General features: G+C 61.2%; 1 protein-coding gene across 1 annotated transcript in view; it reads left to right on the plus strand.

Annotated features, from left to right (window-relative positions):
• Nucleotides 1-1,150: 1,150 nt before the first annotated feature.
• Nucleotides 1,151-23,576, plus strand: part of RAI1 (retinoic acid induced 1) — an 84,820-nt gene continuing 62,394 nt past the window's right edge. Inside the window, exons 1-2 of the mRNA XM_043472610.1 lie at nt 1,151-1,304; nt 18,103-18,236. The gene's annotated coding sequence lies outside the window, so the exon portion shown is untranslated. The remainder of the gene's footprint in view (nt 1,305-18,102; nt 18,237-23,576) is intronic.

Raw genomic sequence — 23,576 nt, forward strand, 5'->3', positions numbered from 1 at the left:
TGCTGGGTCTCTCCCTCCCACCCTGTCCTCTCTCTTGCGGAAGGGGAGAAGGGAAGGGGGCACAGGAGGGCTGGTCAGTGGTTTCCTCAAGATGCCCTTCTTCACCCTGCCCTCTCCCCTTCCCCTGGCACCCCAGCCCCCTTCCCTCTGGTCTGCACCCCCTTGTCTCCCGAGTGGCTCCTGTTCCGTGCCACCTCGGAAGCGGACTCCAACTTGGGTTCTGTCTGCCGAAGACCCCTGCTGGATCCCTATGCTCCAGTGAGAGAAGAACAATTCAGAGGAAGCAGGGAGCATCTCTGAGCCCAGCCTGGGAAGGTCAAGAGAGGGCATGAGCTCCTCAAAGTGGCTGGCATGGACTTCCAGGCAGCGGGGAGTTGGAGCAAAGGCCTGGGAGGCGGAGGGGAGGGACAACTGCATGAACTCACAGACGGATGGAAGTGGGGGCAGAGGTCCATTGGCCAGCCCACACTGCAGTGGCTCCTTGCCTCCTGGAGGCTGGATTCGTCCCTCTGAACTCTGACCCAAGAGTGAAAATGCTGGTTTAAAACTCAGCATTCAAAAAACTAAGATCATGGCATCCGGTCCCATCACTTCATGGCAAATAGATGGTGAAACAATGGAAACAGTGACAGGCTTTATTTTCTTGGGCTTCAAGATCACTGCAGATGGTGACTACAGCCATGAAATTAAAAAGACGCTTGCTCCTTGGAAGAAAAGCTATGACCAACCTAGACAGCTTATTAAAAAGCAGAGATGTTACTTTGCTGACAAAGGTCCATCTAGTCAAAACTATGGTTTATCAGTAGTCATGTATGGATGTGAGAGTTGGACCATAAAGAAAGCTAAGCACTGAAGAATTGATGCTTTTGAACTGTGATGTCGGAGAAGACTCTTGAGAGTCCCTTGGACTGCAAGGAGATCCAACCAGTCCATCCTAAAGGAGATCAGTCCTGAATATTCATTGGAAGGACTAATGCTGAAGCTGCAGTTCCAATACTTTGGCTACATGATGTGAAAAATGGACTCATTGGAAAAGACCCTGATGCTGGGAAAAACTGAAGGTGGGAGGAGAACAGGACGATAGAGGATGAGATGGTTGAATAGCATCACTGACTTGATGGACATGAGTTTGAGCAGACTCTGGGAGTTGTTGAGGGACAGGGAGTCCTGGTGTGCTACAGGCCATGGGGTTGCAGAGTCGAACAGGACTGAGCGACTGAACTGAAGTGAACTGAGCCCTGACCATCTCATCTCAGGACACAGCCTGGCCTCAGCCTGCTTCCCTTCCAGCAGCACAGCCCTCGGTGTGTACTGTGGGCGACTGTGTGCGGGCAGGTTGGGGGTGAGGGGTTGGCAGGGACCTGGTGGGGCTCAGTGGCAGTTGGGCCTGCTGGGCGGGCCTCTGCTGGTTGCCTGGGGTCCCGGCACGCCTGGCCTGCAGCCCGCCCTGTCCGGCCCAGACGTCCTTGCAGACAGGACGGAGGTGAGCAGGTAGACTGCCAGGGGTGTCAGGTGGTAGCCCAGCTGGAAGGACAGTCCCCTCTGGTTAATGAGGTGGCGGGAAGCTGGGGGATGGTCTCCAGGCTCTGCTCTGGCCTGTCTGGGGGAGTGAGGCTCACGTGGTTGAGCACCTGCTGTGTGCCAGGCTCTCTGGGAAGCCCTTGGCGCCACCCACAAGGGGGACCCTGCCCCATCTCACGGTGCAGATCAGAGGCGCTGCGGGGTGATGCAGCGGCTGGAGTCACTCACCTGGGGGTGGGTCGTGCCCCTTCAAGCCTGTGTATGTTCCCACGGGCCTGGGGAGGGGGCCATGCCGTTTGCAGTTCTCTCTCAAGGTGGATGCACTTACCAGATGCTGCATGGATGCTGAGGCCTACAACAGGGGGCGAGTGTGAGCTTCCCAGGCAGTGAAAGGTTCTGCCTCCCTCCCACCTCTCCCCCGCCCCCACCCCGGCAACGAGGGGTGGGGGTGGTTAGTGGGTCAGGGTACTGGGAAACTCCAGTCTTGAGGAGGACAGCCACCCTCGTAGGCTGGGCTGAGGGGCACTGCTTGCTGTTCCTGGGCACGGAAACTTTGGGAGGGAGCAGGTGACAGGAGAGCATTCTCCTGGCAGCCACAGTGAGAGTCTGTATCCTTAAGCTTCCTGGGATGGGGCCCCAAGGCCCAGGAAGAGGATGAATTGTGATCTGGGGCTCAGGTTGGTGGGGGGAGAGGGCAAAACCAGTACAGTAATAACCGTAAGAGCCCAGAGTTGGTGTCAGGTATCACTCTCACCCCATTTACAGATGAGGAGACAGAGGCTCGGGGGTGGGGGACACTCAGGTCAGAGTGAGGTGGGGTCTGGCTCCAGGTGGGTCTGCCCTCAACCCCACTGTCCCCTTTTCTCCTGTTTTTCACTGCTCTGCACAATCCCCCCTGCAGTGTGGCTTCTCCGAAGGCCCCCCAACCTTGTTTTCAGAAGTCCTGGAAGGTGGCACCATTTCCATCCCTTTCTGGCCTCCCCGATGGGACTGTCTCTGGGAGCAGGTGCCAGCCGCTCAGCCCAGCTCCTCAAGAGCGTGGCCCAGGCAGTCAGGGCCACAGGCTCACCAGCCCGGGACTGCGGACACTCCCTCAGTGGACCTGCCGGCAGGAAGGTGGAGTGTATGTCACCACCGTCACTTCTGGGGGGTCCCTGGCTGAGGCTGTGGGTGCTGAGGCATTGGGACAGTCAGGCTGTGGTGGACAGGGCCTTGTGGCCTCGTCTCGGCCATGTGGAGCCCCACAGGGTGACCTTGGCCTGCCCACCCCTCTCTCATGGTCTCTGTTCCTCATGAGATTTGGGGCCCATGTCAGGGGTATCTGGGGCTGGGATGCGGCAGGGTGAGGAGGCTCTTTGTGCTGGGGACAGTCATCAAAGCAGGGTAGTCCTTGCCCCTGACCAGCCTCGGCAGAGGAAGCTGAGGCCTGTGCCCAGCGGAGGGGCCTCAGTGGGGTTTGTGAGGGTCCAGAATCACCGAAGTGAGTTCTGACCTCAGGGTCTGCATGTGATCCGTGCAGGGTCCATGCAGGGACCTCAGTGTCCAAGCCATGTGATCTCAGAGGGTCACTTCACTCTCTGGGCTTCCGTCATCTCGTCTCATCTGGAAAAGGGGCTGTTCACTGCGCCCGCTTCAGAATAGCACTGTGAGCGTTAAGGGAACTTGCACTTCAGGCCTCAGCCCAGCACTCAGGGCACAGGAAGTCCTGGGTGAGTGGCCTCTGCTGTTCATGTTGATGGTGGTGTCATCAGAGGTGTCATTCCAGCTTTTGGCCTTAAACCCTGGTTTCCCATCCTCTGGCGTCCACAGTAGGATGAGCTTGTGGCTAGACGTCTTGTGGTTGGGTTGGGGGTCACGTGACTGGTTCTGACTCGTGCGTCCTTCTATGCCCGGGTGTGTTGCTGCCAGGGCCACCTCCCAGGCCTCTTTCTTGGTCCAGAGGTGACGCCTTGGGGAGCAGGAGCCTCCCTGCCACCCCACTGGACTTGTGGCGTGGACGAGAAATAAACCTTTGTTGTTTTGGGCCCTTGAGGTCTGGGGGCTTTGTTACAGCAGCATAGCCTAGCCCACCCAGACTGCTGCATGGTGGGCGTTGTCAGCGTCGTGTTCAGGTCTGATCCCTGCCAGGTCCGTGTGGGAGACCGTGAGCTGTGGAGGAGATCAGGCAGAGAAGAACGTTGTCGCTGACCTGTTCCTGGAGTCTGTCCACTCACAGCCTCATCTGTTCACCTTCTCACTAGTCATTTCAGTCATTCATTCAGCAGTGTCCCTTGAGCACCTGTCCACTGGCTCAAGGGAGCCCACAGGACGCTGGGGAGCTGGAGATCGTTGTGTGGAGCGACAGTGAGGGGTGGGTGGAGTAGGGGCCCTGAAAGGGTGGTGGTCACCAGACTCTCAGAGTCAGGCAGCGGGTTCTGCCCCAGAAAAGGCTGAGAGGTGGCAAGAGACCTGGGCAGTTGGGTGTGGCCAGCAGGGCTGGGGCCAGGTCATGGCCAGGCTGGAGGAGACTTTGGCCTTTGGCTGAAAGACAAGACTGAATCATGGGTGAAACAGAAGACCAGCTCTTGGAGAGGGAGACCAGGTAGGAGGCTGGATGGAGGACCCAGGTGGGCAGGGGCCAGACGGGGTCTGAAGAAGAAAGGCAGAGCCAGGGGGGTGGCCAGTGGGTCCTGGGGACGCAGAGCATGGGTGGGGACACCCTGCACAGGGACAGGGAAGGTTGGGGGACCATTGTGGTCAGGGCCTGAGCAATGTCCAGGGGTGACGTCCAGGATGCAGGTTCGTCAGTGGACTGAAGGGAAAGGGCAACCACCCTCCCAGGCCCCGATCTGACCACTGGTTTGGGGACGGGCCTGGGCTGGGAGGGCAGCACTTGTCTTCCCTGGGCCGTCTCGGGAGAAAACTGATTGGTCCTCCGGCAGGGGGAGCGTCATAAAGGTTTGGAGCAGAGGCTTTCCTCTCCCAGAGAGCAGGTGTTCTACCAGTTCCATGTATTTCCTGGGGCTTCCCTGTGGCTCAGATAGTAAAGAATCCACCTGCAACGCGGGAGACCTGGGTTCGATCCCTGGGTTGGGAAGATCCCCTGGAGTGGGGAAAGGCAAGCCACTCCAGTATTCTTGCCTAGAGAATCCCCAAGGACAGAGGAGTCTGGCGGGCCACAGTCCATGGGGTGGCAAAGTTGGATATGACTGAGCGACTGAGCCCTGCCCTGTGCCAGGTGCCACTCTGGGTGCACGCTGGGAAACAGAGTGGGGGTCCTGCCCTGCTGGAATGTCTGTTCTAGGGGGAGATGGTACCACGGAGGATGTCAGAAGGTGATAGATGCAGTGAGGGAAAAAAACAGTGCAGAGTAGGGGCTCAGGATTGGGGAGGTGTTTCCAGTTTTAAATTCAGGCGTCAGGGAAGGTCTCACTGAGCAGGTCACTTGAGGGAGGTCGGTGGGCCTGGGGAGACGTCTGGGGCAACGGCCAAGCAAAGGCCCTGAGGCAGGAACGTGTTTCATGTGTTGCACAAACAAAGGGGCCAGTGTGACTGGGGTGGAGTGTGGGGGCGGGGGGTCTGGACTTGGGAACGGCCTCCAGACCCTGGCTGGACTTTGGCTTTCACCCCAAGAGCAGCCCTGGGCTCACAGGCTCCCTGGGGACTGGAGGGGTCAGCAGAGCCCGGAGAGCAAGAGAAGGTTCCTAAAGCCCTCAGGCCCTGCAGCCACCCCATCCCCCAGCAGGGACCCTGCCCTCCCAGGCCTCACCCCCCTCCAGCTTCCCTACACCCTCCTCTCTGCTCCCTTTGACCCCTGGGCCCCTCAGCCTGTGGGTCTGCATCCTCTCCAAGCGTGCCTGACCCGGGGAGGCAGCAGGGGTGGGTCTGGCCTCTCCGGGAGGAGACCCCCTGATGACTGTGAGTCCTCACAGCCCAGATTGCAGGGCTAGGCTCCCGTGTCCTCCTGCCTGCCCCTCCGGCCGCTCTCCCTCCCCAGTGAGGCTGCAGATCAGGCAGAACCGAGATCTCAGTGCTCCTGGGTGGGTCTGTGGCAGAGGGGGCGGTCATGGTCTCCCATGTCCTGCTCACCTGCTGTGACGTCCCCAGCAGATCACTGTTTGTCACGCTTGAGACTCAGATTCTGTGTCCCCACGTCCCTCTCTTTCAGGAGTGGCTGTCTCTACCACACTCCCTTTTAGGGACCAGGGATTCCAGACATGGTGAGGGACACAGGGTGATGGCCCAGAGCCTGGAAACCAGCCCCTGCCCCGGGCTGGGTGCCAGCCCACTCACCCGAGCCTGTGCTGTCTCAAATCCTTCAGTCCTGGCAGAAGCGCCCACAGTGTCCCGACCTTGCAACTGCGGGCGGTGGGGGTGAGCCCGGGGCCCCTGCCCCCAGCTCCAGGCACGGGGGGAGCACTCCGAGATGGGCTGGGCTGGGCTGCCCCTTTTATAGGAGGGGAGACAGATCCAGGGAGAAGGGGCTCGCAGCAGGGGTGGGGCTGCAACCTGGGGTTTCCCCTGTGCTCTGGCAGCAGCCTGGGGACTCCGCAGTGCCCGCCCTTGGCCTCCACCTGAGGACGGTCCCGTCCCAGCCTGGGTGGAGCAGAGCTGGGAGCACACCCCCCACCTCCCCGCCGCCCCTCTCAGCGCCTCTGCTTCAGCCTCTCCCACTCCCTCAGAAATGCCCCTTCTCCACCCCCAGCCACCGTGGCCCCCACTTCCTCCTGCGGGCCTCTTGGCCTCCGGCTCCCGTTACCCCTGTTCCACTGCACCTGTAAGCTGACCCTCTGCCGCTGCCCCCTTTCCCAGCCTGGAGCAGCGGCCGAGCACCCCGGCTGCCCCCCAGCTTCATTCTGTGCAGCCCTGGGTGTGCACCCACTCTCCGTGCCTGCCTTCCCCACTGTGGACCAGGCTGTGGCCTCCAGGCCTGACCGAGGACCAGCTGGACTTTGGGAAGGCAGGTCCCTGTTCTGGTTCCTTGAACCCTGGTACCGGGTCCAGAGTGGCGTGTCCGTGGGGTGCCCGGGCACACAGCCTGCAGCTTTGCGCGCAGTCTCAGGGGCCCCTGGGTACCAGCCCTGGGCCTGGGGCATATGTGCGGCTGCAGCTCCTGGGGAGGGGATCTGCTTATCCTGGAGCCAGTGGGTGGTAGCCTGAAGAGGCAGTTCCAAGACTGGGTGTTTCAGGAGAAAGCCCTCCAGCCCTCACTCCCCTGGACGCCAGCTGCCCCCTGCCACTGGTCAAGCTCATGGGCACTCACACCCCTCCCACATCCTGCAGGGCCTTGTGTGCAGACATGCAGCTGGCCTTGGCCTCACAATCACGCGCACACTCGCTGGGCTCTGTGGCCCCTAGAGCCCAGTCAGGCCTGGCGGCCGCGGTGAAAAAAACTCAAACAGGCTGGTCACTGAGGAGCAGCCCCTGGCTCCTGTGGGTGCTGCTCTGCCCACAGACACGTATGCACACATATGTACAGCCAGAGGCTTGCTCCCAGCCGCTGCTGTGGGGATTCTTCCTCCTGGCTTTGGCTGTGTCTCATCACCCCCTCCCCAGATCTGGGCTCTGCTGGGAGACCCCCTCACGCCTGGCCCGTGGGGAAGACCTGCCCAGCACCCTCAGTGCAGGAGATGGGCCCTTTGCTGTAGGCCCCACTGGCCCCATGTCTGGCGCGACAGGCCTAGGCCTTGTGACTGGCACGGGCTGCTCCGCCCTCACCTTGGCACCTGCCCAGCAGCACCTGTGCCTACCGAGGACTTGCCCCCCCTCACCTCGGAGGTGGGGAGACAGACAAGGAAGTGGGGAGAGGCTGCTTCAGGGAGCTGGGCACACCTCCCCCACACCCCGCCTCCTTTGAGACAGCCCCCTGGGAAGCCTGTGCATTCTTAGATAGGACCTTCAGGGCCATTTTCTCCAACCGCTCAGAGAAGGCAAGTGTCTTGCCGAAGGTCACACAGCAAGTCCATGGCACAGCTGACCAGACTTACATCAGAGCTCTGGGGGCCCCATCTGTGCATGGTAGGGGTGTGGAGGGGCAGCAGGTGGGAGGGAGGAGGGGGGGTTGGGTTCCCAAGGAGCCGAGCAGAGCGGAGCCTCCCCTTCCTCCCCTCCCCTCCCCTCCCCTCCCCTCCCCTCCCCTCTGCTGCACTCCCTTCTCTCCCTCGCACGGTTTGTTTGGAGAATGACTCACAGGAATGCAGCAAAATCCTGATGGATGAGGAGGCAGGGCTGCAGTACCGGAAACCTCTCCAGGATGGGGAGGCGGACTGAGCTGGGGGGCCAGGGAGGCTGGCAGTCAGGGGGGCCCTGTGTGCAGGTGGGGAGACCAAGGCCCTGGGAGAGCTCCAGGCGCTGCCCACCATGGAGCCTGCTGTCATGCGTGTGAACACGCACATGTGTGCACACGCACGCACTGGCACGCACGCATGCAGCACACACACAGGCACACACATGCACGCACACACACACATGTGGGCCCAACGGCAGTAGCACCTCTGGGCTCCAGCCCTTCCACCTCTTTCTAGATCTGACCCCCCCACCCCCCAGGCGCCAACCCCGAGTTTTCCATCGCTGTGCCTCTTGCCGGCGCCCAGTAGGTGGTTGACAAGTGTGGGTGCTGAGCATGACCCCAGCCAGACCCTTCTCGCCTACACGTCATAGCAGAACCCTCGGGGCAGGAAGCCTGCCTCCTAAGGAGCCCTACTGTGCTGGGCGTGGCGGAGGCCAGGGGAGGCCAGGTGGACAGGGTGCCCCCGGCTCTGTCAGAGGGGGTGTGTGGGGGGACCCGAGCAGGCAGGTCAGGTGGACCCCTTTAGCAGGGCTGCAAGAGCAGGCACAGGGCACAGCAGCCACCAACGTGGCGGGGGCTCTGGGGGCCTGGGAAGGGACCAGGCTGCACGTCCAGAGGCCCCGCGGGCTGGGTGACCAGATCCGAGGTGTCAGGAGAACCCCCGGCAGGGTTAGGAGGGGCACTGCATGGTCTGTACTGGGCATGCCCACCAGCAGAGACACTGCCAGTTCATCCAAGTGCCCTGTGGGTGTGTGGGCTTAGCATGTGCCTGTTTTACTGGAAACAATCCAAATATTCACTGACCTCTGACTCTGTGCTAGGTGCAAGCTGCCATTTTAGTGGAAAAGGTGGGACAGAAGGAATGTCAGGCGGTATGTCCTGGTCAAGGAGAGGAGGCAGAGGCAGAGCTACTGGGAGAGGTGGGGAAAGCAGAGACCAGGAGATGCAGATTCTAGGTGGGACCTTGTTGACAGAGGCCAGTGTGGCTGAGACAGAGGAGGCTGGATCGCACAGGACTGGGAGCCCCTGATGGTTCTGAGGGAGGGTGGGACGGGATCCGACTTGAGTCTCAGTGGATCCCTTGGCTGATGGAGGGCTGGAGGGGGCAGGGTGGGCACTGGGAGGCTGGAGGAGGGGACGCCGTGGCCCCTAAAGACAGAGAGCCGATGAGTGGCTGTCGGGGACTGTGGTGCTGGGGAGAAGGGGATGATTGCTGCGGGGTTGGGGGCTGCTTTCCTTCTGATGAAAATGTCCTGGAAATGGTGGTGATGGTTGCAGGACTGTGTGCAGACACCAAAAACTGCTTTGACCAGGTGAATTTTACAGTATGTGGATTCTACCTCAAGTTTTAAAACTTTAGAACCCGTCAGGACTTCTAAGCAAAACTAACTTAGTGGTAATTGTCCCAGGGTGAGGGGAACCCTGGATTTTTTTTTCCTTTCTACTTTCATATACAACTTCTAAATTAAAACTAGGAATTTCCCTCTGAAAACTAAGTGCTCGGTGGTGGGGGTTAGGAATTGATGGAGGGCCGCCGGCTGCCTTTCTCCGGCCCATTCGGCGCCGTCTATAGTTCTGCGGGCTTTCACATGGCTGCTCTGGGCTTCTGGAATTCCATGCCTGCTCACGTGGCCTTGGTCAAGTCACAGGACTGGATATGCCCGCAGCCCTCCCCTGGCCTGCCTGGTGTCCCTGCCCGGAGACCCCCTTCTGCTTGCATGCTGTCAGCCACAGGCGGCTCCCCAACCTCCCGAGGCGGCCCATTCCGTTCCTGAGCAGCTCTGCCTGTGAACAGACTCTTCCTTATATGGAGGGGACGCTGTCCTCCTGTTGCTTCTCCTCCCCCTCAGCTCCCTCTCTGAGCCCCCGTTTCTGGGTCTGTGGCGCAGGGGCCCCCAGCCCCTGGGCTGCTGGGGGCTGTGAGGTTCTGGGGTGAAGCGGGGCTGAGGGGCCTCTGCCCCAGCAGGTAGCTGAGTAGGGTGTGCAAATGCAGCATTTGACTCTCGCTGTGAAAGTGGACTTTGATCCTCATCCCAGAGACTGAAAACTCAGCTCTCTCCATTGACCAGAAGGGGTAACCATCCCCAGAGATCAAGCAGGCAGATCCCCCGGCGACTTCCACACACTCATTTCCGTTAGCTGGCACAACCGGGCCCTGCTGCTCTCCCTTTTGAGAGATGAAAAAACAGGCTGAGGAATGCGAGGGGAAGCAGCCGGTGGTCTCTTGCCACATGTCCTGGGGGTGCATGGGACCATGTTGGAGGCTGAGCAGCACTCGGCCCTCCACGGTGGCTGCTTTGACTCTCTGGGCTCCGTTAGCCTGTGGGAGGGGCCGGCTGGTCCTCGCGTCTGCTGCAGCTGCTGCCTGGGCCTTGCGCGGGGTCGGGGACGATTGTCCGGGCCGCAGACTGAGCTTTGTGCTCAGTTTAGGGAGAGAGGTATTAGCAGCCTGCTGTCCAGCCCGTGCCCCCACCCCTGCATCCCACCACTGCCACCTGCGAGAAGGAGCATCACCCCTCTTTCTCAGCTGTGGAAACCAGGCTCAGAGAGGGTGTGGGGCTGCCCAGGGACACACAGCCAGCATGCGGCAGAGCCGGACTTGCTCCCGGGGGTCAGCAGGGGCGGTGCTGTTTCTGGTTCAGGGTATGTGGGAGGGTGCGACCTCAGCCCCCAGTAAGGACATGCCACCGCCGGCCTGGTCTAGGTGGGCACGGACAGGAGGGTTTGAGAGGGAGAGCAGAGGCCCCAGCAGCCCTGAGCTGAGCTAGGAAGGGGCTGGAGGGGTCACGTGAGCCACCAGAGGTGGAGACACCTGTGTGCGTGGGGTAGGGGATGGGTGAGTCAGGCGGGTGTGGGAGTGTGTGTGCGCATTGCCTGCACAGAGGAGGCTCTGCGTGTCCTTGCTCTGGGCCCCTTGCACAAGTGTACATGCTTCGTGTGTGTCTCCTTGCCTGCATACAGTGCATGTGTGTGTCTGATCAGGGGAGTGTGTGTGTGCAGGTCTCGATGGCCAGGATCTACTGTGTGATGTGGGCAGTCTCTCTCCTAGAAGTGGGGTGTCTGAGGGAGGTTGTGACGCTCGCCCTCTTGCTGGGCTCCCACCCCAGCCGGCAGAGGAAGCCGCTGCAGCCCAGGGAGGGGTCGTGAAAAAGTGGGGGCTGTCTGGGGAGCCCCCGGGCCTAGGCAGGAGGGCTGTGTGGCCCAGCGAGAGGGGCGGGGGGCAGGGACAGTCTGTGTACACACGTCCGTGTGTTAGTACCCATGTGTGTCTTTGCATGTCTGTAGGACTGTGTTGGGGCTGTGCCCCGGGCCTGGTTATGTGTGTGGGTCCAGCCTGCACTCACTGGCCCGGGCAGGTCTGGGGCCTTAGTGGGGGGGCCACTCGAGTTGATGGTGCTTCTTACCTGGGTGGTGAGTGACCCTGAAGTGGGCCTTTGCCCTTCCTCCCACATAGTTCCTGGAGGAATGTGTCCACGGGTTGGTCACTATGGTTTGCCTCTGCCAGCATCACGGTTCAGGCTGGAGTGGGGTCAGAGGTCAGTCTGTGGCTTGAGACTGTGGCTGGAGTCAGAAGTCCATCCATGGTCAGTCTGTGGCTGGGGTTGGGTGGGGGTGCTGGCACTGTGATGGGGGTCAGGGGTCAGTCTGTCTGGGGCCAGGACTCCGTCTGCACTGGTGCAGAGGACTGGGAGGCCTCGGCCACACCGCTGCCCCTGCCTCTCGCTGAGCCCCGCTGGGTACCAGGCAGGCATGAGGCTGCAAGGAGCTGCTCCCAGGACCAAGTCGGGACCCCAGCCAGGCCAGAAGCACTGGGGGCAGGTGACCGTGGTCGTAGTCAGGAGCCAAGAGTGCCGTCTCCAGAGAATGCAGAGCGGGAGGGGGCCTGGAGACCCCTGTTCGCCCTCTCCTCCAGCCTCCCTTCTCCCCGTGCCCACTGCCCTCCACTCTGCCCCCGTCTCTCACCCTCACTCCTTCTGCCACCCTCTGTGCTTCATCCACGCTTCCCAAATGTCTGTCTGTCTTCCCTCTTTCCTATTCATTCTCCTACTGAGCCCTGTCCGCAAGCACCAGCCTCTGCCCTCAGAAGGCAGGGCCATGCGGTCTCCAAGCTCAGCGAGATGGTTCAGCATCTCAGGTGCTCTGGACGCTGAGAGAGGACGCTGGGGGTGGGGTGCTTCAGGTGTGCTAGCCGGGACTCCCCAGCAGAGGGAGGTTGGGGGTCTACCAGTGGGGGTGTGTGTGTGAGAGAGAGGTCAGGGGCCTCCCGATTGGGTCCCATGCCCAGGGAACAGATTCCGCAGCAGGTGGGTCTGCCCTGTCTGAGTCAAAAGCTATACGACCTCATCTGGCGGGCTCTAGTCTAGAAAGGAAGGATGGACAAACAGACAGATGGCAGAGAAAGCCCCAGCCAGCAGAGATCAAAGGTTGTACAGAACGAAGTGAAAGTGAAAGTCACTCAGTTGTGTCTGACTCTTTGCAACCCCATGGGCTATACAGTCCTGGAATTCTCCAGGCCAGAATACTGGAGTAGGTAGCCTTTCTCTTCCCAACCCAGGATCTAACCCAGGTCTCCTGCATTGCAGGTGGATTTTTTTATCAGTTGAGCCACAAGGGAAGCCCAAGAATACTGGAGTGGGTAGCCTATCCCTTCTCCAAGGGATCTTCCCAACCCAGGAATCGAACCAGGGTCATCCTGCATTGCAGGCAGATTCTTTACCAGCTGAGCTATGAGGGAAGCCCTTACAGATCGGGGTGGGGGGGTGGGGGGGTGGGGGGGACTGGTCTTTGGCCTGACATTCAGCAAACAAGGTGAGCAGACCCCCGCCCAGCCAGCCCCCAGGGCTGTGGGCCTGCCCCACAGATGCATGAAAAAGGGAAACTGAGGCTCAGCGTGGATGCCACTTGGCAGATCAGGCAGGCTTCCAGCACATCCACTAAAAGTAAGGCTGGCTAAGCTGACAGATGGACAGGAGGGTCACTGATAGTCACAGGGGTGGGAGAATGGTCCACCCATGGGAGAGCCCACTCCACGTGCCCACCTGGCTGCCCATAACAGCTAATGCTCAGCCCCTCCTTCAAAGTAAACCCAGAACTGGATGCCCTGTCGGCTCTCTGAGCCCCCACCGTGGCCAGGCCCCACACTGTGAGGCGCCACCCCTGTGAGGCCTGTTCCAGAGATACTTCATCTGTCGCCTCGTGAGACCTGGGGGCCTCACAGATATGCACAAGGGCCTGTGGGTGGCTCCTGTCACTTCTGTGTCCCCGTCTCCTCCCACGTGCCCCTTGGTTCCTGTACTCCAACCTTGACGGCTGCATGAGGGTTCTCGCCCTGCCTCAGCCTCTGGGCCTCCACCTGTGCCATCCCCTCCGTCTAGGCAGCTCTGCCCCCAGGTAGCTGCCTGCCTCCTGCCTTCGTCTTTCAGGTCTGTTCTCACCTGTTTCAAGTGCCTGTTCCTGGCCGTCGACTGGAAGACAGCTCCCCCACCCCCATATTTCCAGCCCCATGCTCATGGTTAGTTGCTCAGTTGTGTCCGACTCTCCGTGATCCCACAGACTGTAGCCCACCAGACTCCTCTGTCTATGGGATTCTCCAGGCAGGAATACTGGAGTGGGCTTCCACGCCCTCCTCCAGGGGATCTTCCTGACCCAGGGATCAAATCTGAATCTCTTATGTCTCCTGCACTGGCAGGCAGGTTCTTTACCACTTCGTGACCTGGGAAGCTCTCCTTTATTTATTTGTCACAGCACACCTCACCTATGTGTCATGGACGACACTGTGTCCCGACAAGGAAGAAGGGGCAGCTCTGTCTTGCTCCTTGCTCTGACTCCTCACACGTAGAACGGTCCCTGGAACATAGGAGGTGCTCCATAAATACTGCCCAAGTGGTTGGGTGCCTGGGGCCAGTCCGCCATGTGGCCCTCAGAGATCCGACTCTGAAATGGGGAGGGTGGCCGAGCTGAGGACAGGATGGAAACTTGAAATTGCTGGCGCACCTCTGACCCGAGGCCTGCGCACCTGCAGACCAGGTGTCCAGTGCTGCGTCCTTTCCTCTGCGAGCCACAGCCCTCCAAGCCCAGTAGGCCTGGGTGTCACCGCACCAGGGCTGAGCTTGAACGAGATGTCTGGGTCTTGGTAGCACCTGCCGGGCCTGATGGCTGGAGTCTGTGTCCCTCTTCTCTGCCTCTCTTGCCCACCAGGATGGTGGGCCCTAGCTAACCCTTTCCCTGGTGGCCTGTCAGTGAGCCCAGCATCTGGCAGCCCCCCTGACTGTATGGTCTGCCTGGGCCCCCTTCCTTGGCCCCTATTTATTATTTCACCCTGAACAGCACCTGGACACAGGGTCTGCAGGAAGGTGGCTCTTCAGACAGTGCTGGGCAAGCGAATGGGCACCATCCTGGCTCAGGCTCTCTGGCTGTGACCACATCCCCCCACCCCAGGAAACAGCCTCCCTGCACTGAGACCGTGAATGTTCACCCTGGCCCATGGGACTCTCCCGCCAGCCAAGTGCGGGGTTCCATCTCCCTACCAAGCCTGGAGCAGGACTCACCTGGCAGGGCATGGACTCAGACCCCTGGCTGGAGCAAGGAGCCAACCACCCAGGCAGCTTCCCCTCAGCATGAACGAACAGAAGACCCACTGTGTGGTGGGCCCGGTCGCCACCACCCTGCGAATCCCACTGGGTAGGGCCTGATAGAACAAGCAAGGGGTCCGGGGCTGTGCACACCTCAGTCTGAATCTTGGTGCTGTTGCTTTGTTCATTGCTTTGCTAAGGGCATCCTGAGTGCCTGCTCTTTGCCTGGCACTGAGCCAGGGTCTGGAAATTTACAGTCAGGTGGGGATCAGTTGTCCTGCTGTGTGTTCTTGACAAGCCCTCTGATGGCTCTGAGCCTGGCTTCAATCAGAGACAGGCAGAACCCTGCCGTGACAGCACTGGTAAAAGGGCCTTGGCCAGGTGGGGGCGTCTCTGCCCTCTGCCTGGGAAAGGGCTCCATTCTCTGTTGGGATAAGCGGCAGCTCCGCCATCTCCTTTCTCCCAACCCCTTGGACACGTGCTCGGAATCCAGAATCCATGAAGGGCCCTGGAGTGACCTTGGATGAGTCATACCACCTGTCCTTGCCCCACTGTTCTTCATCCCCTTCCATTGTTCTCCAGAGGGGCCCTGGGTTCAGAGAAGAGGAAGCGCCGTCTGGATCAGGCTCGCTTGTTCAGTCACCAGATACTTATTGAATGTGTGCCAGGCACCATCCCAGGGACGGAGGAGGCGCCAGTGAGCAGACAAACAAAAGCGCCTACAAAATACATACATTACATGCAGTACATTAGAAGGTGGGGAAGAGCATTCCAGGCACAGGGATCAGCAAGTGCAAAGGCCCCGAGGTGAGAATGAGACAGTGGTGAAAGGTGCAGGGGAGTGAGTGTGTGTGGAGCCTGTGCTTGCTCCTAGGGAAAGGGGGCATCCACCACCACCCTTTCTCCCACCTGCCACCTGGCCTGTTGGGGGGCTGCCTGGAGGACTCAGGTGGCTGAGTCCGGGTGTGACAGAGACAGGCTGAGGGTTAGGTGGCGCTGAGATTGGGTCGGGGGTCCCAGGAGGAACTGGGACTTTTTGTTTAATGGTGCACACAGTGGCCTCAGGACTGAATAACCCTGGTTCCCAGGCCAGATATTTGAAGACAGAGACTAAGCACCTGCATATTAGAGGTGGGTGGGGCTAGAGCCCGGAGAGGAGGGGTTCTCAGGGTCGGCTGGGGGATCTGGCACCCGTGGGTTTTGCTGCATTCAGGTGAGCCTGGAGTTAGCAGAGGGTCTGTCTCTGGGAGTGGTCTGCTCTTGGCACCAGGCAGCCACCCTTGGGACTGGGCAGGCTGGAAGCTGTTCCTGGCCAGTGCTTCCCACGCCTGACTGCTAGATGCTGATTCCCAGGCAGAAGGAACAGCGTGGAGGGGCTCTGCTCTGGCCACTTGGATGGATGAGGTCTGGGCTAGAGACCAGGAACTTATTTTCTTCGCCCTCAGTTGACAACCTACAAATGGCAGGTTTAGGGTGACTGTTCCAGCCACTGGGGTCCTAATGACCTGCATAGCCCTCTGCCCAGGACCTGGAGGCACAGCAGTCCTTCATAAAACCCCATCTGATGCACCCCCGTCACCCCCCACCCCCCGCCGCGGCCACCCCCGCCCCCCACTTCTCTGCTCCCCCCCCCCCGCCCCCCACCGCCCAGCCCAGAGGGGCCGGGCTGAGGAGGCGCTCAGCAGTGGTGTGATATGGTGTTTGCCCCTGCCCTCCAGGGAGTCACCAGGTCTCTGCGAAGGCCCGGCAGGGCGGGGAGAAGCCCTTATGTACAAAGCCCTTAGTGGAGGGGCGGTTAGTAGGTGGGGACAGGTGTCTGGCCATCACTAAAGAGCAAAAACCGAGTGACAGAGGTCGTGGGGTGCGCTCCTCCCTCCTGCCAGACGGACAGGGGCCTGGGGGGACGCGAGGTGGGGGCCGAGGAGAGTGGCACGGACAGGCTGGCGGGCAGGGAAAGTGGAGAGAGCAAGTGCTGACGCGTCAGTGTGATCCCTGGCGCGATAATCGGGTGGACGGACGACAGGCCGGACACGTGTTTGGGTAGAAGGTGGGTGGATGGAGAGAGGACGGATGAATGAATGAATGGCTGCGTGGGCGGTGAGCAGCCCAGCGAGGGGCGGGCCGCCAGGCGCTCAATCACAGCCCCGGGGCGCGGCGCCCGCCGGCTACGCGCAACCTCCCCCCAACCCCGCCCGTTCGCCCCGCACCTTGGCCCCGCCCGGGGCGCGTAATTCCGCGTCCCTGGGGCTCTGGGGCCGCTACGGCGGCGGCCCAGGACTGGGGCCAGGAGGGCCCGCCCCTCGGCCGTGGGGGAACCGGAGGTACGGTCCCGCCTCGAGGCCCCGGCCCCGCGCTTCTTTGTCTCGGCCTGGTCCTCCACCGTCTCCGGACCGCCACCCGCCTCGGCGGGCAGTCCTCGCCGCGCGCTTCTGGGCTGCTCGCGGATCTCCAAACCTCGGTCCCCGCTGCCCCCAACCCGTAGGCGTCTCCCCGGCCCGGTCGAATCCTCCAAACCCGGTGCCTCTAGGACCGCGGGGCCGGCCGGTGCCAGGATCTCTAAACTGCGTCTCTGGAGCGGGGTGCGGAGGGGGGGCGGGATGCGGGTCCCCGGGTCTCCGCCTTCTCTCCTCCGCCACCACTCGCCGCGCTGTGCTGGGACCCCTGAGCGGCCTGTTCGTGCCTCTGCAGCGGTGCAGTCCCCAACACCACGCGGACCCCCTCCTCCAGCCAGGCCTCGGCCCCGCACGCAGAACACTGCCCCGCTAGCCCCACACAAGACCGTGTGCGGGAGCACCCCAACCCGTCGCTGGTCCCCCGCCCCTACAACCGTCAGTTCCACGCAAACAAGCCCCCACGGAGACACGACACCCCTCAGACATACTCGGGCCCACGCAGACACAATCCCATACGCGCACAACCTCACGCAGACACGGCCCACACAGGCGCAGTCCCGCAGCCCTTGATAAACAATCGCACACAAACAACCCCACGCAGGCACCGCATCACTCCGTTCCCCCGAGACCCAGAAGCACATTCACAAGCTCGCAGCAGGCCCCCACGCCCCGTGACATTCACACGGAGGGCAGACCAGAAATACCCAGCCACACTGATACACACACGGACCCGAGCGCGCAGCCAGGAGCTCACCCACGGGCTCGTAAGTCACTGGGAAAATATTAAAGCGTCCCCTCCCTCCCCTTCCATCTCTGACGCGCGCGCGGGCGCGCGCACGAAGACACTTACCACCCCCCCCCACAACCCCCGCCCGCCCCGGGTCCCTAAGCGCCTCGGAGCTTCCTAGCCAGTGACCCCGAGCCCCGCGGTGAGAGCCGCCGGAGCGTCTCCCCGGCGCCCCCTCCTCCCGCTCCCTTCACCAGCTCCTAGTCCTCCCCCGCCCCCTCCCTCCTGCCCCCTCAGCCTCCTCCCCTCCCCCGCGTCTGGGGCGCGGGCTGCGCGCAGCCAAGCCCCTCATCGCGCGCCCCTCCCCGCGCGCGCCCCGCGCCCGCATCGCGCTCGCCGAGTGGATGCGGCCATGGGGCGGTCTCTACCTCCTGTCCCCCGGTGCCCCGTGAATAATGGCTACTGAGGGCGCTCGCAGGGGCTGCTGAGAAGGAAACACGGGGCGCGAGAGGCGCGGCGCGCGCGGGAGCGCGAGGGAGAAAAAAGCGAGCCCCCGGCCGCCGCGAGCGGCGGGCGGAGAGAAAGGAATCGTGCGAGCGCTCACATTTTTTTCTCCCAAAGATCTCATCCGGCCGCCGCGTTCTGGAAGAGACGAGGGGACAGCGCGCGCGAGCAGAGGAGGAGAGGCGGCGCGGGGAAGGGAGGCGGCGAGACGCGCAGCGCCCGCGCCCGGGAGACCCAGGAGGAGCCCGCAGGTATTGTTGGCGGCGGAGCTTTGTGTCTTGGTGGGTGGGGGGACGATCCGGGCGCTAGGGCTCCCGAGGCTGCCGGCCGGGGTCTCCGCCCGCCCCCGGCACCCCTCCCGCCGCGCGGCGGTCTTGGCTGGAGTTGCAGACCTGCCTGTTTGGGGTTTTCCACACCCGTTGAGGGAATCGGTCTCAGAAGGAATTTCTTTTTTTTTTTTTTTGGCCGCAGTTTGGTTGTGCCGGGGATTTCCCCCTCCCCTTTTCTCCACCACACACTGGTGAGAGGTCTTGGCGACCGTGGCACCGGCCGAAGGCTGAGGGCTGAGATGGCGGGGCTGGTGGCCGCGGACTGGAGGGGAGGGACGCGGGGAGGAAGGAGTTTTCCTTAAGTTCGCAGTCTGCGCCCCGGAGCTGGTCAGGCGGGGAGGGTCGGCTGCGCGCCCCGTTCAGCTCTGGGCCACTGGTGGGAAACTTCCCTAGAGCGCAGCCTCCCGGGGGACTCGACGCCCCCGACGCCCGGGGCGCTCACTCCGGCCGCCTGGGCCCCGCCTCGCCGCCCGCGAGCACCGAGGTCGCGCTCTCCCCGCCCCCTCCTTCCTCCTCCCCCGGCGGCTTCCGGATCTGGACCGGGCAGGAGGAGCGGCTCCGAACACTTCCCCCGGAGACCCCTCCCCACTGGCCGCGATAGTCCCCTGCCCTGGCACCCCCGCCTCGCGCGCGCCCCAGTGGCCAGGCTGACAATGAAACCTCGCGCCTGTGCGGTTGTGGGGAGAGGTCGGAGCTTGGTCTCTCGGGGGGCTACTAACTCTAGGAAGCCGGAGGGGGGACTCCTTGGGGGTGGGGCTTGTTTGGGTTAGAGACGTTGACATCGGGTGGGTCAGGCGGGGTGGGGTGCGCGCTGGCAGCCCGAGGCTCGGGTTCGGGGGCCGGGGTCGCGGGTTCCAGCCTCTCTTGGGCTTGGTGATTGGCTGGTGAGTGCAGGCACGTCGAGCCCCCCTCCCCCCATCAGCCACTTCCCCCCCCCCCCACCCCCCGCCTCCCGTACAATGCGGGCTTCAGAGGTGATCATGAGGGTGGTGTGTGTGTGTGTGTGTGTGTGTGTGTGACGGGGTGTTTGTCTCCTGCGGTCCACAGCAGGCGCTGCTCCTTGACCCGGAGATCTGACCCTCGCCCCTCCCCTAGGGGCTGGGGGCGGGGAGAAGGGGGTGGGAACTTCTCCTTTCCCGCCTGGGCACTGCGAAGCGAGTGCTACCCCAGAGAATTTCTGGGGACCGCAGGCCTGGGGGGGCGCTCAACGCAGAGTGGGGGCCGCGGGGTCAGCGGGGTCTCTGCACACAGAGTGCTCCATTCCTCTGCGCCTTGCGGGGAGGGGCGGGGTGGAAAGGGCCAAGGCTAGTTGGAGTGGGAGTGGGGGCAGAGAGCCCGTGGAAATCTGTCATTACGTTCCAGGGAGCTGCCCCCCATTTTCTTCCTGGGGTAGGGAGCAGGCCCAGGGATAGGGCTGCCAGCCCGGGCAGGTGAAGGAAATCCTTCTATTCAAAGAGGGGCTCCTGGCGGGGGTGGGGAGATGGGGGGCAGCTCGGGAAGGCTGTTCTGTGGCTCCATCCAGGCGTGGAGAGAGTTAATCCTCACCGGACCCTGTGAGCCCCCACCCAGGAGGCTGCAGTGGGGACCCTTTGAGCTCACACCATGTTCCCACCCTGTATTCCCACCAGGTGGAGGGGTGCCTTCTCAGGACCCCCCTCTGAGCCCAGAGAAGGTGCTGCAGTGGGAGAGCCTGGGAAAGCTGGTGCAGCCGGAGCCTATGGCCTCGTGGGGGGACTCTCCCCACTCCGCAGCCCCACCGTGAAGGTCGGTTTCTGACCGGAAGGCTAGACCCTGAGGTCCTCACAGCTGAGGGCCAGCCTGGGAGGCCACAGGGAGGCAGGATTGATTTCTGCTCACCAGAGCCCCTGTAGGGTCCAGGCCCGCGGGTGCATTCCTGGGGGCGGGGGACGCGTCTTCCTCCTCCACTGGTTCCCTTTCCTGCAGGTGAGAGCCGGACCTGGCCACAATGGACACTGGGCTTTGGCTGGACAGACACAGGGGTGAATGAACCAGTAATGAATGAATGAATAAATGAATGGAAAGGGAAAGTTTCTCAATTGGAGGTGTTCAGTCATTTTTTAAAAATGATTTTTCAATATATATGTTTTAAAATATGATTAATGGGAAAATCTGAAAAACAGAGAAAAATAAAAAAGGTTATGGACAGTCTCGGTGGGCTGTGACAGTGTTAGTATTTTGATGTCGTTTTCCGCAGTCTTTTCGGCTTAGTGGCTGGGTTGTTTTTTAGCGACTTGTCGGCACTCTCTCTGTTCAGACGTATATCCTGCTCTCTTCGTTGGCGCTCATGGGAGCCTTTTCCTGTTTTGTAACCAACTCTTCATAAACACCGCGGTTAATGTCTTCAGGCTTTTCCAATTGGGTGGATGCGCCACCATTTACTTAATATTCCCCTTTTGTTCCATGTTCTGGTTGCCCCTGATGAACGAGGTAGTGGATTTCTTCGTGTGGAGAGCTTTTTTTTTAATGTTTAAGACGATTTCCTCAAAATGACGCTGCTCACGCCTGCAGTGGGAGAAACAGGCTCCTCATTTTTCCCCTGATAAGTGGGACACTGTTACACTTCCTCCCCACAATCCAGAACCTTCTTTCAGAACTGAAAGAGCCTCGGCAGTGAATCACCTGTCTGAACCCCCTCCTTTGACGAGGAGGAACGGGAGCCCAGAGAGGGGAGTGAATTCCAAGGTCACACAGCAGCCAAGAACAGGCTGCTGACTCGCCTTTTGGTTTTCAAATTTAGGAAGGGGGGTCCTGTAGGCTGGCCTTGCCCATTTCACAAACGGGAGCACTGAGACCCCAGGAGAGGAGGAGCACCCACTCGCCTCTGATGTTGACGTCTGGAGCACCAGACAGGCTCCTTAGCCCTTGTGTCTCACACATTGGCTATGGCCACGATGTCCGCGGTGCCTGGGGCCACCCAAGGTGCCAGCTGCGATTGGCCAGCAGTGGATTCCCTGCTGCCCTCCCCCCACAGCTCCCCCTTCCTCTCTGCCATCCCATTTTCCAGGAGGAAAAGCTGAGGAGCCAAAGCAGATGCAGAGAGAGTGGGACTGCAGATGTCAGAGGACCCCCTTGGTTGTGCCCCTGCCCTGGCCTTCAGTCCTAGTAGTTCTGGGTCTTTTCTGGGGCTGGGGCGGGTGTTGGCACAGACCCTGCAGTGGGGGAGAGGGGAAAGACCAGCGACATCTCAGCTGCTCCCTCTGGCTCGGCTTGACCCCCAGGAGGTCCCTGGGGAGGAAGGGAAAGCGGGGGAGAAAGAGGAGAGGAAAGGAAGGTTGGGAGCAGAGATACTTGGAGAGAAAGAAAAGAATTAGAACGGTGGGGGAGAAAATGGGGAAGGAAGGGATCTGGTTAAAGCAAAAGGAGAGAGGAGGCCCCCACCCCCCAGGCCCATTGGGCACCCACAAGAGCAACTGGGGGCAGGGCTCCCAGTGGGGGAGCTAGGGATGCTCAGAGCTGCGTGGCCGGGTCAAGGTGGAGTGGAACAGCTCTTTAGAGGGCTCAGGAGGATCCAGACCAGGTGGGTGGCAGGGAGGTGGCAGCTCCTCTGGTCACGGGTTCTGGTGGGGCAGGTGGTGGGGCACCCCAGGTCAGAGGCTAGGGCCAGGGGTGCGTGTGGGGTGAGGCAATTATGGCTCTGACTTCCCATCGCCAGGACAAGGGCCTTGTGTCCCCCCTGGAATCAGCCCTTCCGTGAATGTGGGTATTTGGGCCTTTCTGCGGTGTCTCGACTTGGACGCCTTCCCGTGTGCCTGCGTGTGCATATGTCTGTGTGTCTGATCCTGTTTGTGTATTCTTGGGGGTCGGTATGCCTGCCAGCCTGTGTGTGTACGCCCATGTATTCTGTGTGCCTCAGGCCCTGTTTTTATATTCTCGGGCACGTATGCGTGCATGCATACCTGTGTGTGTGTGAATCTGCGTGTGTCCCTGTGTGTACGTGTCTGTGGGTCTCTGATCCCGTGTGCATTTCCGGGGGACAGTGTGCCCTCGAGCTCGGGCACGTGTGTGTCTATCTGTGTGCAGGCACACACTGCTCCTCCTAATGGCCCCGAGAGGGACGCAGGCACCAGGCTTCTATGCTGCTTTCAAGGTTGCAGCTGGGTGGGTAAAGCGGGGGGCGGCCTTCGACTGGGAGGGGGGTGGGGGGAGGCAAAGAAATTCTTAAAAGACTGTCTTCCCTCTGGTCTCCAAGGAGATCAGCCTGTGAAATGATCCGCACGTTAATTAAAAACGATTATATCCTGATTGAGCCATTCCTGCTCACGTCCCCCAGCCGGGGAGAGGCTGGGGCTGCGGCCAGAGAGGCAGGACGCGGCAGGGTCCCTGGGTCCCACTGCCACAGGGCCGGCTTGGGACCTGGCCCCTGGAGGGGAGCGGCCCTGGGGGCAGGTGGCGAGGCATTGGGGATACATGCCCACAGCCAATTTGAGCTTCTGGTTTGAATTTTGAAGACACCCACCCCTGGATGTGTCCTCTGAGGTCCATGGAGCTTCTGCCAAGAGGTTGAGGTTAAGAGCCGTCCTCCCATGAGTGTGGGCATTTGGGCATTTTTGTGCTGTGTCTTTGTGCTGTGTGTGTGCACACCTATTTGTGCCTCTGTGTGTGTCTGGGTGTCGGGATGGCACCACCAGCCCTGTGGATCCCTATTCCTCTGTGCTGGGCACTGGGCCTGTTTGCCCAGATCCTGCGAGTCAGCGTTTGTGGTTCCGGCTTTTTAGAGAAGTGGCATGCTTGAGGTCACGGAGCCAGAGGTTGGGGACCAAGTCCTCTGATCCCAAGACCCAGACCGCCTTCTAGCTTCCATCTGCCCCCAGACTCCCATGATGAGGGGTGTTCCCTCTGCATGACCCGTGGGAAGCTGGGGTGCCCAAGGGTAGGCCTTGTCATCCTCACAGCACTCCTGATGTTTTTCATTCTGAGGTTCGAGCTGCATGGGGTGCAGGGCTGTGATGTCCAGGCATGTGGCAAGCAGATGACTGACCAGCTGGAGTGGGCTGTGCTCCCCTCCCTCCCACGGCCATCCACTCTGGCCGATGACCAGGGCAGACCAGCGACAGGTGCCCCGTGGGACTGCTGGCCGCCAGGTACCCACACTTCTGGGTCTATGCTGCTGAGACCTTTCTGGAAAGGTCTGGATCAGGTCCCACTGCCTGGCCTGGTTGTTTGGCCCCCAGTAAGCCCTGCAGTCATGGAACAAGTATTCATAGGAAGAAGGCAGGAGACCCTCAGCCTGCACCCCAGAAT

The sequence above is a fragment of the Cervus canadensis genome, chromosome 1 (genome assembly GCF_019320065.1).
Source record: "Cervus canadensis isolate Bull #8, Minnesota chromosome 1, ASM1932006v1, whole genome shotgun sequence".
Taxonomy (NCBI): Eukaryota; Metazoa; Chordata; class Mammalia; order Artiodactyla; family Cervidae; genus Cervus; species Cervus canadensis.